Raw genomic sequence first — 12963 nt, 5'->3', positions numbered from 1 at the left:
CGTCCTTACTTGCCTATAAAAAAATCCATAATGTAAAGTGGACTTCACATTTCTCAATATACGTCTAACTGCATCCAAATGAGGCTTTCTAAGCATTTGCAAAAACTGACCGACAAGACCAACAACATAGCTCAAGTCTGGCCTTATAATATAGTCATGTAAATCAAACTCCCTATTATCCTCCTAAACATAGTAGGGTCTTCTATCTCATCCCCAAAGTCAGCATTCAACTTCACATTTTGCTCCAATGGTACTAAAAGGGGCTTACATCCTGTCATACCATACTTGGATAACATATCCAAGCCATACTGCATTTGGGATAGCCATATATCATCATCACATGTGATCACCTCAATACCAAGAAAGTATCTCAGCTCACCCAAATCTTTCATCTCAAACTTCTTCTTCAAGAAGTCCTTAACTTTAACAATCCCATTGTCACTGTCACCTGTAATAATCAAGGTCATCCACATAGATGACTATGATGACCAAACCTGCATCTCCTTTTCTCACATAAAGTGAGTGATCAGCATCAAAAATACAAAATCCAATATTGACAAGATACCCTCCAATCTTGTCAGGCCATGCTCTAGGTGCTTGCTTTAGCCCATAGAGCACCTTCTTTAACCTACACACATATGGGAATGCTCTAAATCCTCATAACCTACTGGCTACTCCATATGCACTTCTTCTTGCAATTCGCCATACAAGAAGACATTCCTAACATCCATTTGCTGCAAACTCCAACCTTTGGTTGTTGTCAAGGCAATCACACATCTAACAATTGCCATCCTAGCAATTAGGCTGAATGTCTCTTCATAATTTATGCCATATGTTTGAGCATAGCCTTTTGCAGCCAGCCTAGCTTTATACTTGCTAATTGAATCATCTGCATTATGTTTGACTTTGTAAACCCACTTATAGTCAATAGCTCTCATACCCTTAGGTAAGGGTACCAAATCCCAAGTCTTATTGGCTTCTAATGCAGCCATCTCCTCAACCATTGTTGCATCCCAATTCGCATGACCACCAACATCCTCAAAACAAGTGGGCTCAACATCTTCAAAACAAGTGGTATGAACATCCTCAAAACTAGTGGGCTCAACATTCTCAACATCCTCTAGAGTTCTCCCTACCTCTAAAGTTTCCTCAGCCTCCTGAAACCTGCATTTCGCCAAATTGCTGATTGAACCTGTTTTGCTGGTTATCGCCAGCACATCCCATACCATAGCCTCTCGACGAGGATCTACTACATCCCCTTCTTAACTTGAGTAAAATGCTTGAACCTGTTCTTGGCTACCAGATCGGCCACCCTGCCTAGATGAAAACTCATCTATATAGACAATCTCCTGCAACACACAAGTTCAGTATCAGACTCACTATGCATGGAGTGTGCTGAAGATATATAAATCATATTCATATGAAACTTAACCAGTAGGGCCTCTAGGGCATCGGGAGCACACACATGTGTTTTTGTCGGGATCGGGCCCCCAGATGTGCCCTGGCCGGAGGCTCGCGTCTGGGGGCCTGAATCTGCGAGCCTCCGGCCAGGGCACATCTGGGGGCCCGATCCCGACAAAAACACATGTGTGTGCTCCCGATGCCCTAGAGGCCCTACTGGTTAAGTTTCATATGAAACCGAGAACATTACCTTCTCTGCATCATCTATTTGCCGCTGTAATGGAGCATCCAGGTCTGCTCCTGCCACTGGGCTGTCCTCCTCTCTCTCCTGGGTAGGCACTGCATAGTTGGGTCGAGGACCAAAAAGGCTTTCCTGCAACCGCTCGAACTCCTCATCAGAGATCTGATACTGTGGCGCCGCATCCTCAATCTGCTCCTGGATGCTCACAATGGCAGAGATGTCATCGATGCTCGTGCCATCATAACGAGCCACCTCATCAACATGTGGTGGGGCATCCTGTAAATCAAAATCTATGAAATCACTAGGTGCATCATGCACCATGATACAATATAGTTCTTCTTCCCTAAGCTCCAGCAACTCTAGCACATCCTGCATGAGTAGATATTCCACCCCCTCGATGGTGATAGCATGGAGAGAAGAGAGGGGTGGCTCTTCGCTCGTGGGCATCTCATTAGGGCAAGGAGGTGGGTGCACAATGGCCAAGCTCTGTGCTGCCTCAACACTCAGATCGAGAGTGATCTCCTCAGGCTCCCTCTCAAAGTACTCTAATAGTGGCCGAGAGGGTGCGTCGATGTCCTCGTCACTGTCCTCCTGCACCTCAGTGCACATAACATATATGGCAAAGGCGGCATCCCTCTCAATGAGATCCATCGTGACGTGGTCCTGTGACGAGGTGGGCACTGCTCTAGCGCGGAGATGTTGCCCCACATGCACCAGGGCTCGACTTATCACCTTTGCATGGCTGGATCCGGCACACAAACTATACAAAAAATCCATGGGAACCCACCTGAGAGTGGAGTCGGGAATAGAGCAAGTGAGAGGGTTCACTGCATCACAAAACGATGCTAGTATACTAGAGTTAGGGTCTACAGCGGAAAGCGAGCTCTCTAGACTCAAGGTCACGCAAAACCTAGGGTATATCTGGTCCCCTATGTGCGCGTAGCATGTGGAACTGATCCATGCGGCGAAGGCGGGAGTGGTAGCCATGGCACACAAAGAGAGAAGGAATGAGAGCACAAGTATAGGGAAGTGGAGAATGAAAGCGAAAATGAGTTTGGAGTTATAGCTTTTATGTGTCTAGGGTTTTAAATAAAGGTTCTTTATAAAGTTATTAATTCTAAAGTTTCAAATTAAAACTCTTACCTTAGTTTCTTTATTTCAGTACTTTAAAGTCACTGTTAAAATTACTCATACAGACAAACGCTTCGTTCTACATTATTATATCCTCGAATATGTTTGGGTCGTTGAGTATATTCAAGTCTAACGAGAGAAAATATATAATTTTTTAAAGAAAATAAATCTAAAAGGCCTTGAAATTCCCTTTGGATCCAATTTAATATTAAAATGTAATAAATGAGCAGCAGAGATGCGCTACAATATATCATTGTGCAAAGACAATATTCTCTAGATTATAGACCTCTAACCTGCAATTTAATTATGATTTTTAACTGCACGATTGAGTAATTACAGTATGTATTATCGCACGCTTGGATCACAGTAAACTAAAATTTAAAGTACTCAGAAGTTTAAAAAAGGTATGTATTCGCTCTTTATAAAGTTTTTTTTACAAGGATTCCACTATCTCAAGGATATGTGGAGAAGCACATTGTTTACATGTCATGGATTGCTCACTACGAGTCCTGACTTTTCTATTATCTAACTTGAAATAGAAGTTGTAGAGGGGCTCACTAGACATTAATTGGATTTCTTGTCTCAGAAAATAAATGGGCCAATGACTCTCTGCACTGACTACGAAAGGATTATGACCACTCCACAAGATTACCACATCTACGAGCGCTGTATGTGTGTCATCTCGGATATCTTGATCCAAGCTGATCCACTCCCCTCGCAAAAGTCGCCATCTTCTATATCGAAAGCGAACGCACAGAGTTTGTCTAGCAATGAAATACCTGTAATAAAAACAAAAATAATGGTAAGTGATCAATGCGACTAACATAACAATTCATCTAAGCGAGACCTATGTCAATTAAATCAAGGTATGCAAAGTAGTAAAAAAGTTTTACCTGAATGTAATATCAGATTGGTTGACCCCGCACTCAATCGTCTCATCAAAATGTGTTCTTTTGACTTCCCAAGACTCACCCAATAGCTGACTCATCCATTCCTCGGATGGACACTTGTATTGATAAGTAATCTTTGTTTTCTTCAAAACATCACATGAACCAAACAAATGTGCAAACAATGAGAATGGAATAAACCAATTAAGATGCACATCTTTGGAGCCTGTGGTGGGTTTCATAGCACTATTGATGTCAGATTTTATCTTCGACTTGCAAGCTCCTGACAACTCCAAGCTACCAATGAACCATTCACCACTAGACAGTGGCGGCAATGGGACATGCTGCAATCTCTGGCTTTCTACCACATACAATGAATTATAAAAAAAGATATTTTGAGTGGCAAGTTGACTTGTAGAGGTATTATCATAGATCAAAGAACCTATCTCTTCATGCCAAACATGTATCTTGCCGCTTAAACATTCCACATTCTGCCATTCATGCAAAGTCGATGGATATAGAGCTGTCAATCAAACAAGACTGAATTAGAATACTGCAAAGACTTTTAAAAACAACTCTGATACAAAAGAATAATCAATGATAAAATTTAACAACTTACTGTTTTGTTTATAATTTGCAATGTTGTTCTCGTCGTGTACAGAGATTTGTTTATGCGTATAAACATGTTGAATCAACACTTCTGTTACTGCACTTGTGCCATTAAACACTTTTCTGAACTCTAGAATTCTACCTTTCCAATGTTTGCTAGGGTTTGCAACATCCTTGCGCTTGACCTTGAAACTCCCTCGAGTACTTGGGTGCATCAAAATCCAATCCAACTTATAATACTTATCACAAATCCAATTACCGCCATTATCTTTCCTGTTGAAGACCTCCACTGCAAGTATGCTACTGATATTTCTCCTCCATGAAGACATCTGTAACAACCAAATACAAAAGTTACCTATCAACATGTGTATAATTTGCAAATGTTATCTCCAAATGAAATTAAATTTAAATGGATCAATTTAAAAAAGAAACATTGTACCTGTAATTTCTTTCACAAAGATCCCTAGATATGTTGAACAAGAAGTTGACTTATAGCAAGACCATTGTTCCTTCACTGACAGATTCCTGTAGTACAAAAACAAAAGAAATATTGGGTCAACACATACATATAACTTATATAGGCTTTGTCCAAATGCGTTGAAATTTAACCATGGAACAGTAGTAAAAAATGGCAATATACCTGTGGCTTTCTCTGCAAAAAATCCCAAAGATGTTGTAGAAGTTGAGTTCTTAATAAATCATTGTTCTTCACCCTCGGAGATTCTTGGAGTAAAAAAACAAAGGAAAGCTCAGTATGCATGTAACTTGTATACATTTTGTCTAAACGAGATAAAATTTAACAGTGGAGCAACAAAAAAACAAGACAATATACCTGTAACTTTGTTTACAGAGAAACCCTAAGATGTTGAAGAAGAAGTTGAGTGTTCAAAATCCCAAAGATGTTGTAGAAGTTGAGTTCTTAATAAATCATTGTTCTTCACCCTCGGAGATTCTTGGAGTAAAAAAACAAAGGAAAGCTCAGTATGCATGTAACTTGTATACATTTTGTCTAAACGAGATAAAATTTAACAGTGGAGCAACAAAAAAACAAGACAATATACTTGTAACTTTGTTTACAGAGAAACCCTAAGATGTTGAAGAAGTTGAGTGTTCAAAATCCCAAAGATGTTGTAGAAGTTGAGTTCTTAATAAATCATTGTTCTTTACCCTCGGAGATTCTTGGAGTAAAAAAACAAAGGAAAGCTCAGTATGCATGTAACTTGTATACATTTTGTCTAAACGAGATAAAATTTAACAGTGGAGCAACAAAAAAACAAGACAATATACCTGTAACTTTGTTTACAGAGAAACCCTAAGATGTTGAAGAAGAAGTTGAGTATTCAAAATCCCAAAGATGTTGTAGAAGTTGAGTTCTTAATAAATCATTGTTCTTCACCCTCGGAGATTCTTGGAGTAAAAAAACAAAGGAAATCTCAGTATGCATGTAACTTGTATACATTTTGTCTAAACGAGATAAAATTTAACAGTGGAGCAACAAAAAAACAAGACAATATACCTGTAACTTTGTTTACAGAGAAACCCTAAGATGTTGAAGAAGAAGTTGAGTATTCAAAATATCACTATTATTGACTGTAAGAGACTCCTAGAGCATCAAAACAAAAGAAATTACATGTCAGAGAATGCACATAACTTGCACAGGTTTTCTCCAAACGAGATAAAACTTTACCATAGAACATCTATGGAAGAGAAAAATATACCTGTAGAGTTTTGTGAAGAGAATCTTAGGGCTTTGGTAAAACAAGCTCTGCTCTCATAAAACACATGAATCTCTCTCTGTTCTTGTGCAAAGCAAATGAAATTTTACAGGGTTACAGACATGGCAAGAAACAGTGAGGCTGTAAAATTTCGTCAGGAAAGAAGAAGCGGGGAAAGAGATATGACAAATTTGAGTTCCGCCTAAAAAAGAGGGGGAAACTGAAAAGGGGAGAAAAGAAAAGTCAAACATAAAAAATAAGAAAATGAAAATTCAAGGCACAAACTTCCAAGAAGTGACAGCTTTGTACTCCCCTTTTCCCTTATTTTATTGCTGAGGGAAGATTTGGTCCAAGATATGGCTAGAAGATTCATGTTACATGAATCTGGAATCCCAGCTCTCTCATTGGTTAGGCCTATATTTGTTTATTCACTCCTTAAGGGGCAAAAAAGAGAGTCCATATTTCTCCTAATGATGACTGATACCCATACTGTCACATGTCCCCACTATTTCATTCGGTTTAATTGTTCCTTTTAAATCTTTCACTAACTCTTTTAGAGTTTGGATTCTCAAGTCTATATTTTTAGGTGATTTAAGAATCCTTATAATGTACTTCTTCGTCATGGTTTCTTTAATAAGCTTAATCCTCTCATCTTTCTCTCGAATATTAATACCTGAAATATTAGAGACACGTCTCTTTCCCTCGGTTTAGTCTCCTTTTCTTCATGTGACTACACAAGTCCACTATATTTTTAAGTGGTGTTTTTCTCTGTCTAAATCCTATTGGAGTTTCTTTTAAGCACAATAATTTTTCTTGCAATGACTGATTAGAGTTTTCTAGATTATCAACCTTGTCAGCTAACTCATAAATAGTTTTTTGTGCCAATGTTAATGCTTCCTTCATTTCATGCATTTTTTCTCTAAATGTAAAAGATGCAAAATATAACCTCATGAAATAGCCAAGCATCACATCACAACCATATCCAACATACCTTATGAAGTTGTGAATATTGTAAAAAGGAGGATGTTTACCTATAGAAGGGTCTCGATGATAAATATTTCCATCCATCCATAAGTCTACATGCTTATTTTCTTGTAATCACAACTTGTTAGCTTCATCCTTGTCCAACAATGCTCGATGGTGTATACTCCAAGATGAATAGACATGATCTAACTGAATAGTAAGTTTATACTTGCGTGGTGGGGCTGCACTTATATTGCTAGAAGACGTACTGGTAAACATTTTGGTAGGGAAGCCTAAACGGGGCAGCAACAATACCACAGAGAACAAAATGGAACCATAGGAAAGAGAGGTGCAGAAAATGAACGTCAAGGTATAAAAGAGTGGCATCTTTTGGTGTGAAAATTCAAAAATACAAGATTTTGCACTTTCCAAGAGAATAAGACTGAAAATGTGACACTTAATGTCCATTAAAGATTGAAGATATTTAATATGTGAGCACTTAAATTAATAATATATTCTCTCATTAATCACGTCTAGGCAGCCAAATTTGAAGAGTTTTTTCTTCTAGACCTCTTGTAATTAGCAACTTAATCATTTTCTTAAAAGTGCTTTAAAATATTTTTGTCCCTAATGTGCTAGTCTTGGTGTTTTGACTTCAACAATAACTCACAATGCACAAGCTTGGTATATTTTCTTGATAGGCCTTGTATATTTTCTTGAGTAAGAAGGGTGCAATCTTGGATTGGGAATGATTTTTTCTTGTACACCATTTACTTGCAATTGGAGGGAAACTTGAGTCCTTGATTGCTCTTACTCCATGGTTTGAATTGTTTGACATGGAGTCCAATATATCCTAGTTCTTCCTACCCTCCATCCATTAGGTTCCTCATTTGGCTTGCTATCATAGTCATCTTCAACTATCCCCCCTTTGGCTTTGTGACTCATATGTGCTATGTTTTGCCCTAGCTTGTTGATGCCACCATCATCCACAGTAGGTTGATTTTTCATTTTTAGCTGTTTTCTTCATCAATGTTTGCTCCAATTGGTGGTTAGGTCTGTCTTCGATGGACAACACATATCATCATCTCTCTCAACCGCATATCATCATTTCTCTCAACCTACTCTTAAGAGAGCCATCAAGTGTTGGACTACCTAATCTACTAACAATATGCAACCCACCTATTTATAGGTGAGCGTTGTGCATTTATGTCACCGACGTGTCAGTTGCAGATGCGGTTGGTACACCGCCCATGAATAATAGCTAGATGACAGCTATCCTTATCTACTCTAGTTCCTGGCTCAGTTAGTATGCCACCTTAGTTAGTTGTCTTTGGTTTGAGACCCATATATAGGATTCTTCTATTTCTTTGTATGAGACTTCTTTTTGGCTTACACAACTAAGAAGAGGAAAACTGTTTTCAGCCTCCACCTTTGTGTGTATTCCCCCATTGTGCAAGCAAGAAAGCTACAAGTGAGACTCCTTCCTTCTCTCCCACAATCTTGACATGGTATTAGAGCCTTGTTTGTGGTAAGGAGATCAAGAAAGCAATCCAAGATCGCGGTGTTCTGGCAAGAGAAGCAATGTTACTTTCATTTTCTGTTTTGGGAGTAGATCTCTGCAGGTAGCACAACCGAAAATTGCAAGAGTGCATTGTCTCAGGTTGAGACGCCCTTCGTGATGAAGCAAGAGGACAGTATATGCTGCGGGACAAGGCTTTAGCCCTTGGTGATCATGTTTTTATGATTTGAGGCCATTTTGGGGCCTGTTTTGAAGGCGGAAGTTTTCTGCACACACTCAGGAAAAGGCCCAGTTTTATGCTGTGCAGTCATTGTTCTGCAGGTCGGTGAAAAGTTACTGTAGAAATTGCATCGTATGCCTGTGCACAGAGACATTGGGAGTTATAGAATCATCCTTGTTGCCTGTTGATGCAAAATCGTCACTAGGAAGTGACTGTGTGGTTAAATACCACTTTCGTCAGTTTTGCAGATTTGCCCTTGTGAGGCTGAAGCTGTGTTCTCTACAGTGACAAAATTTTTTTGCAGTATTCTGTAATGGCGTATGATTCTCTTTCACAGATTGTAACTGAAAAGCTTGACAAGAACAACTTCCAAGCATGGAAGTTTAGAATGACGAATTTCCTTATGGGAAAAGGATATTGGGAATTCGTTGCAGGAAATGAAGAAGAACCAGTTCTTCCTGATGTTCCCAATCAACAACAAATGCAAGCATTCAAAGCATGGCATGAGAGAGCCAGGAAAGTTATGTACTAGCTGTCTATCAGCATTTCACACTCTATGATTGTGCATATTCAAGATGCAAGTACGCCAAAGGAGGCATGGGATACTTTGTCAAAAATATATAGCACAAATACGCAAGCCAAGAAAATACAGCTCAAGCAAGAGTTGCATAATGTGCAAAGAGAAAATATGAGCATGAATGACTACCATATGAAGGTGAAGAAGATTGCAGATGCACTTGCTTCCATTGGGTCGCCAGTGAAAGATGATGATTTAGTTTCCGTGACCTTGAATGGTCTAGGAAAGGATTATGCACAGTTCCGAACATCCATTTCCGTCCGTGAAAGATTTCCTGATTTTGAGGAGTTGATTGCTCTTCTAATTTTTGAGGAGCAGAGAAATGGTGGTGCATCTTCTTCAAGGGGAGCTTCAAAAGAAGCTGTCTTCTACTCAAATGCTGGAAGAGGTAGAGGCAGAGGTAGAGGAGGCCGATTTGGAGGCCGTGGTAGAAATCAGAATATGCAGCAAACTCAAGAAAATCAGTCCTACGGAGGAGGATGTGGTAACTCTAGAGGCAGGGGGAGCCAAAGAGGTCGTGGTGGATGGCAAAGAGGCCAAAATGGGTACAACAATGTTGAATGCTACTACTGTGGTAAAATGGGTCATATGGCTAAGGACTGCTATAAAAAGCAGAATGACATCATGAATGGAAAATTGCAACAAGGGAATTATGCATCTTCTAGTAGACAGGGTGATGACAAAAATGAGCATTTGTTTATGGTGCAGCACATGAACAATTCTATGACAAGTGCAGAAGAAAGCAATGATGTATGGTATGTTGACTCAGGTGCATCAAACCACATGACAGGTCATGCAGAATGGATGGAGGATTCAAGAAAAATGGAAAAACCAGGATTTGTGGAGATTGGTGATGATACTGGAAAATTTCCTTTGTCTATGCAGGATGGGAAAAAGAAATACTTGTCCTATGTATTTCATGTCCCGAATATCACCAAGAATCTGGTTTCTGTTGGTCAAATGGTTGAGCAAGGCTTGCAGGTCAGATTTAATCCTCATGGATGCTTTGTTGAGGATATGAAAAATAAAGGTCGCTTGATAGCAAAAGGAAAGAAGACGGGCAGAATGTTTACGTTGGATGCAGACATGTCTTAATTGAGTGTAGCAATGTTTGCACATGGGACCGGTGTAGTTGCAGATATTGATATCTGGCATAAACGCATTGGTCATGTTAATGTACAGTGACTTAAATCAATGCAGGCCCAAAATATTGTTGCAGGATTGTCTAAATTCAAGGTTGCAGAAATGCATAAGGTATGTGAAGCCTGCCAATTTGGAAAACAGGCAAGGAAACCATTTCCTAGATATGTTCAAGAGAGTAAGAAGCCATTGGAATTAATCCACTGTGATGTGTGGACTACTAAAGCTGCATCTCTTGGAGGCTGTCATTATTTTGTCAGTTTTATTGATGACTCTAGCAAAAAAGTTTGGGTGTATTTTATGAAAAAGAAAAGTGAAGATTTTGGGCATTTCAAAACTCTTAAGGCTATGGTTGAAAAAGAAACATGCCTGCAAATAAAATGCCTAAGGTCAGATGGGAGGGGAGAGTACCTCTCAAATGAGTTTGCAAGGTTTTTGCAGGAGCATGGCATAAAGCAACAATATTCATGCAGTCATACCCCACAACAAAATGGAATTGCAGAAAGGAAAAACAGGCATATTGGAGAGGGAGGTATCTCGTGCCATGCTCAACGAAAAAGACTTGCTAGATTTTTATTGGGCTGAGGCAGTTGCTACAGTAGTCTACATTATGAACAGGACTCCCACTGCAGCAATACATGGGATGACTCCAGAGGAGAGGTATACTGGTAGGAAACCAGATATTTATCATTTGAAAATTTTTGGTTGCATTGCCTATGTTCATTTTCCAGATGAGTTGAGATCCAAGTTGGATCCAAAAGCTGAGAAGTGCATCTTTATTGGTTACTCTCTGCAGCAGAAAGGGTATAGATGTTATAACCCTTCTACTCGTAAGTTTACAGTGAGCAGAGATGTTGTTTTTGATGAGATGAGTAGCTGGTATAAACCAGCAAATGTGATTGATGATGTAGATGCACAAAATGGTAATGCTGCACAGAATTCACAGCAGTAGTCACAAAATATTAGTGGACCTGGAGCATCCTCTAGCAGTGATTCACATTCTTCACCATGGACAGGCAAATGGAGATCAGGAGACTCTTCTCAAACTAATGCAGATAGTGGTATGCATGTATCACGAAAAGGAAAAGAGAAGGTAGATCAGCCCATGTTTGATGTGAATGCAGGTCACTCTTATGTGGATGGTGAATCTAGTGGCTCAGAACAGAGCATTGATAATGAGTTGTGCATTCCTTCTATTGTTACACCTGGAGTAAGGAAGACCAGGGATGTTTTGAGAGCACCTAGGAGTGAACCTACTTTGCGCAGGTGTAGCAGAGCTAGGTATCCTGTGGATAGGCTGAAATATGATGGATTTATAGCCATTCACTATGCATATATGGTCAAAGTGATACAAGAACCAGAACCCACTTCTTTTGAGCAAGCCATGGGAAAAGAAAGTGGGAGAAAGACATGGATGAAGAAATGGATGCCTTGGAAGCAAATGCTACATGGAAATTGGTACCTTTGCCTAAATGTAAGAATGCAATTGGCTATAAGTGGGTTTATATGGTGAAGCACAATGCAGATGGTTCTGTGAACAGATACAAGGCAAGATTAGTAGTCAAGGGGTATGCACAAACATATGGCATTGATTATGAAGAAACATTCAATCCGGTTGCAAGGATGGCAACTGTAAGAGCAGTCATTGCTATGGCTACATCAAAGAGATGTTCTTTACATCAGATGGATGTAAAGAATGCCTTCTTGCATGGTGATTTGCAAGAAGAGGTCTATATGGAGTAGCCACTAGGTTATGTGCATGCTGTTCATCCTGAGTTTGTTTGTAGGTTGAAGAAAGCCTTGTATGGCTTGAAGCAAGCACCTAGAGCATGGTCTGACAAGATAGGACAGTATCTTGTTACTATTGGCTTTCAGATTTCCAAGGCAAATTTCTCACATTATGTGATAAAAACAGAGAAATGTATTATTTTACTTGTCATTTATGTTGATGATTTGATTATGAAAGGTGATAGTGATGAAGATATTCTTCATGTGGAAATGCTATTGAAGCAGAAGTTTGAGATGGAGGATTTGGGAGAGCTGCGTTATTTCTATTGAGATATCGAGCTCCACTTGTGATATGCCAGGGTGACCGTTGTGCATTTATGTCACCGACTTGTTAGTTGCAGATGCGGTTGGTACACCGCCCATGAATAATAGCTAGATGACAGCTATCCTTATCTACTCTAGTTTGTGGCTCAGTTAGTATGCCATCTTAGTTAGTTGAGTTTGGTTTGAGATCTATATATAGGGTTCTTCTATTTCTTTGTACTAGACTTCTTTTTGGCTTACACAAATAAGAAGAGGAAAACTGTTTTTAGCCTCCACCTTTGTGTGTATTCCCCCATTGTGCAAGCAAGAAAGCTACAAGTGAGACTCCTTCCTTCTCTCCCACAATCTTGACATGGTATCAGAGCCTTGTTCGTGGTAAAGAGCTCAAGAAAGCAAGCCAAGCTCGCAGTGTTCTGGCAAGAGAAGCAGTGTTGCTTTCATTTTCTGTTTTGGGAGCAAGTCTCTGCAGGTAGCACAGCCGAGAAGTGCAAGAGTGCATTGTCTCAGG

General features: G+C 39.6%; 1 long non-coding RNA gene across 1 annotated transcript; it reads right to left on the bottom strand.

Annotated features, from left to right (window-relative positions):
- Positions 1–4731: 4731 nt before the first annotated feature.
- On the bottom strand, positions 4732–5358 carry LOC148036882 (uncharacterized). The gene is made up of 3 exons (XR_015690763.1): positions 5331–5358; positions 4910–4992; positions 4732–4794 (listed from the first exon to the last, which is right to left on the bottom strand). It is a non-coding gene; the product is annotated as an uncharacterized LOC148036882 (long non-coding RNA).
- Between the last annotated feature and the right edge of the window lie 7605 nt (positions 5359–12963).

This window comes from Lygodium microphyllum, chromosome 4 (genome assembly GCF_053477565.2).
Source record: "Lygodium microphyllum isolate KBCC chromosome 4, Lygodium_microphyllum_v1.1.10, whole genome shotgun sequence".
Lineage (NCBI taxonomy): Eukaryota > Viridiplantae > Streptophyta > Polypodiopsida > Schizaeales > Lygodiaceae > Lygodium > Lygodium microphyllum.
This window is presented reverse-complemented; position numbering and strand designations above follow the sequence as displayed.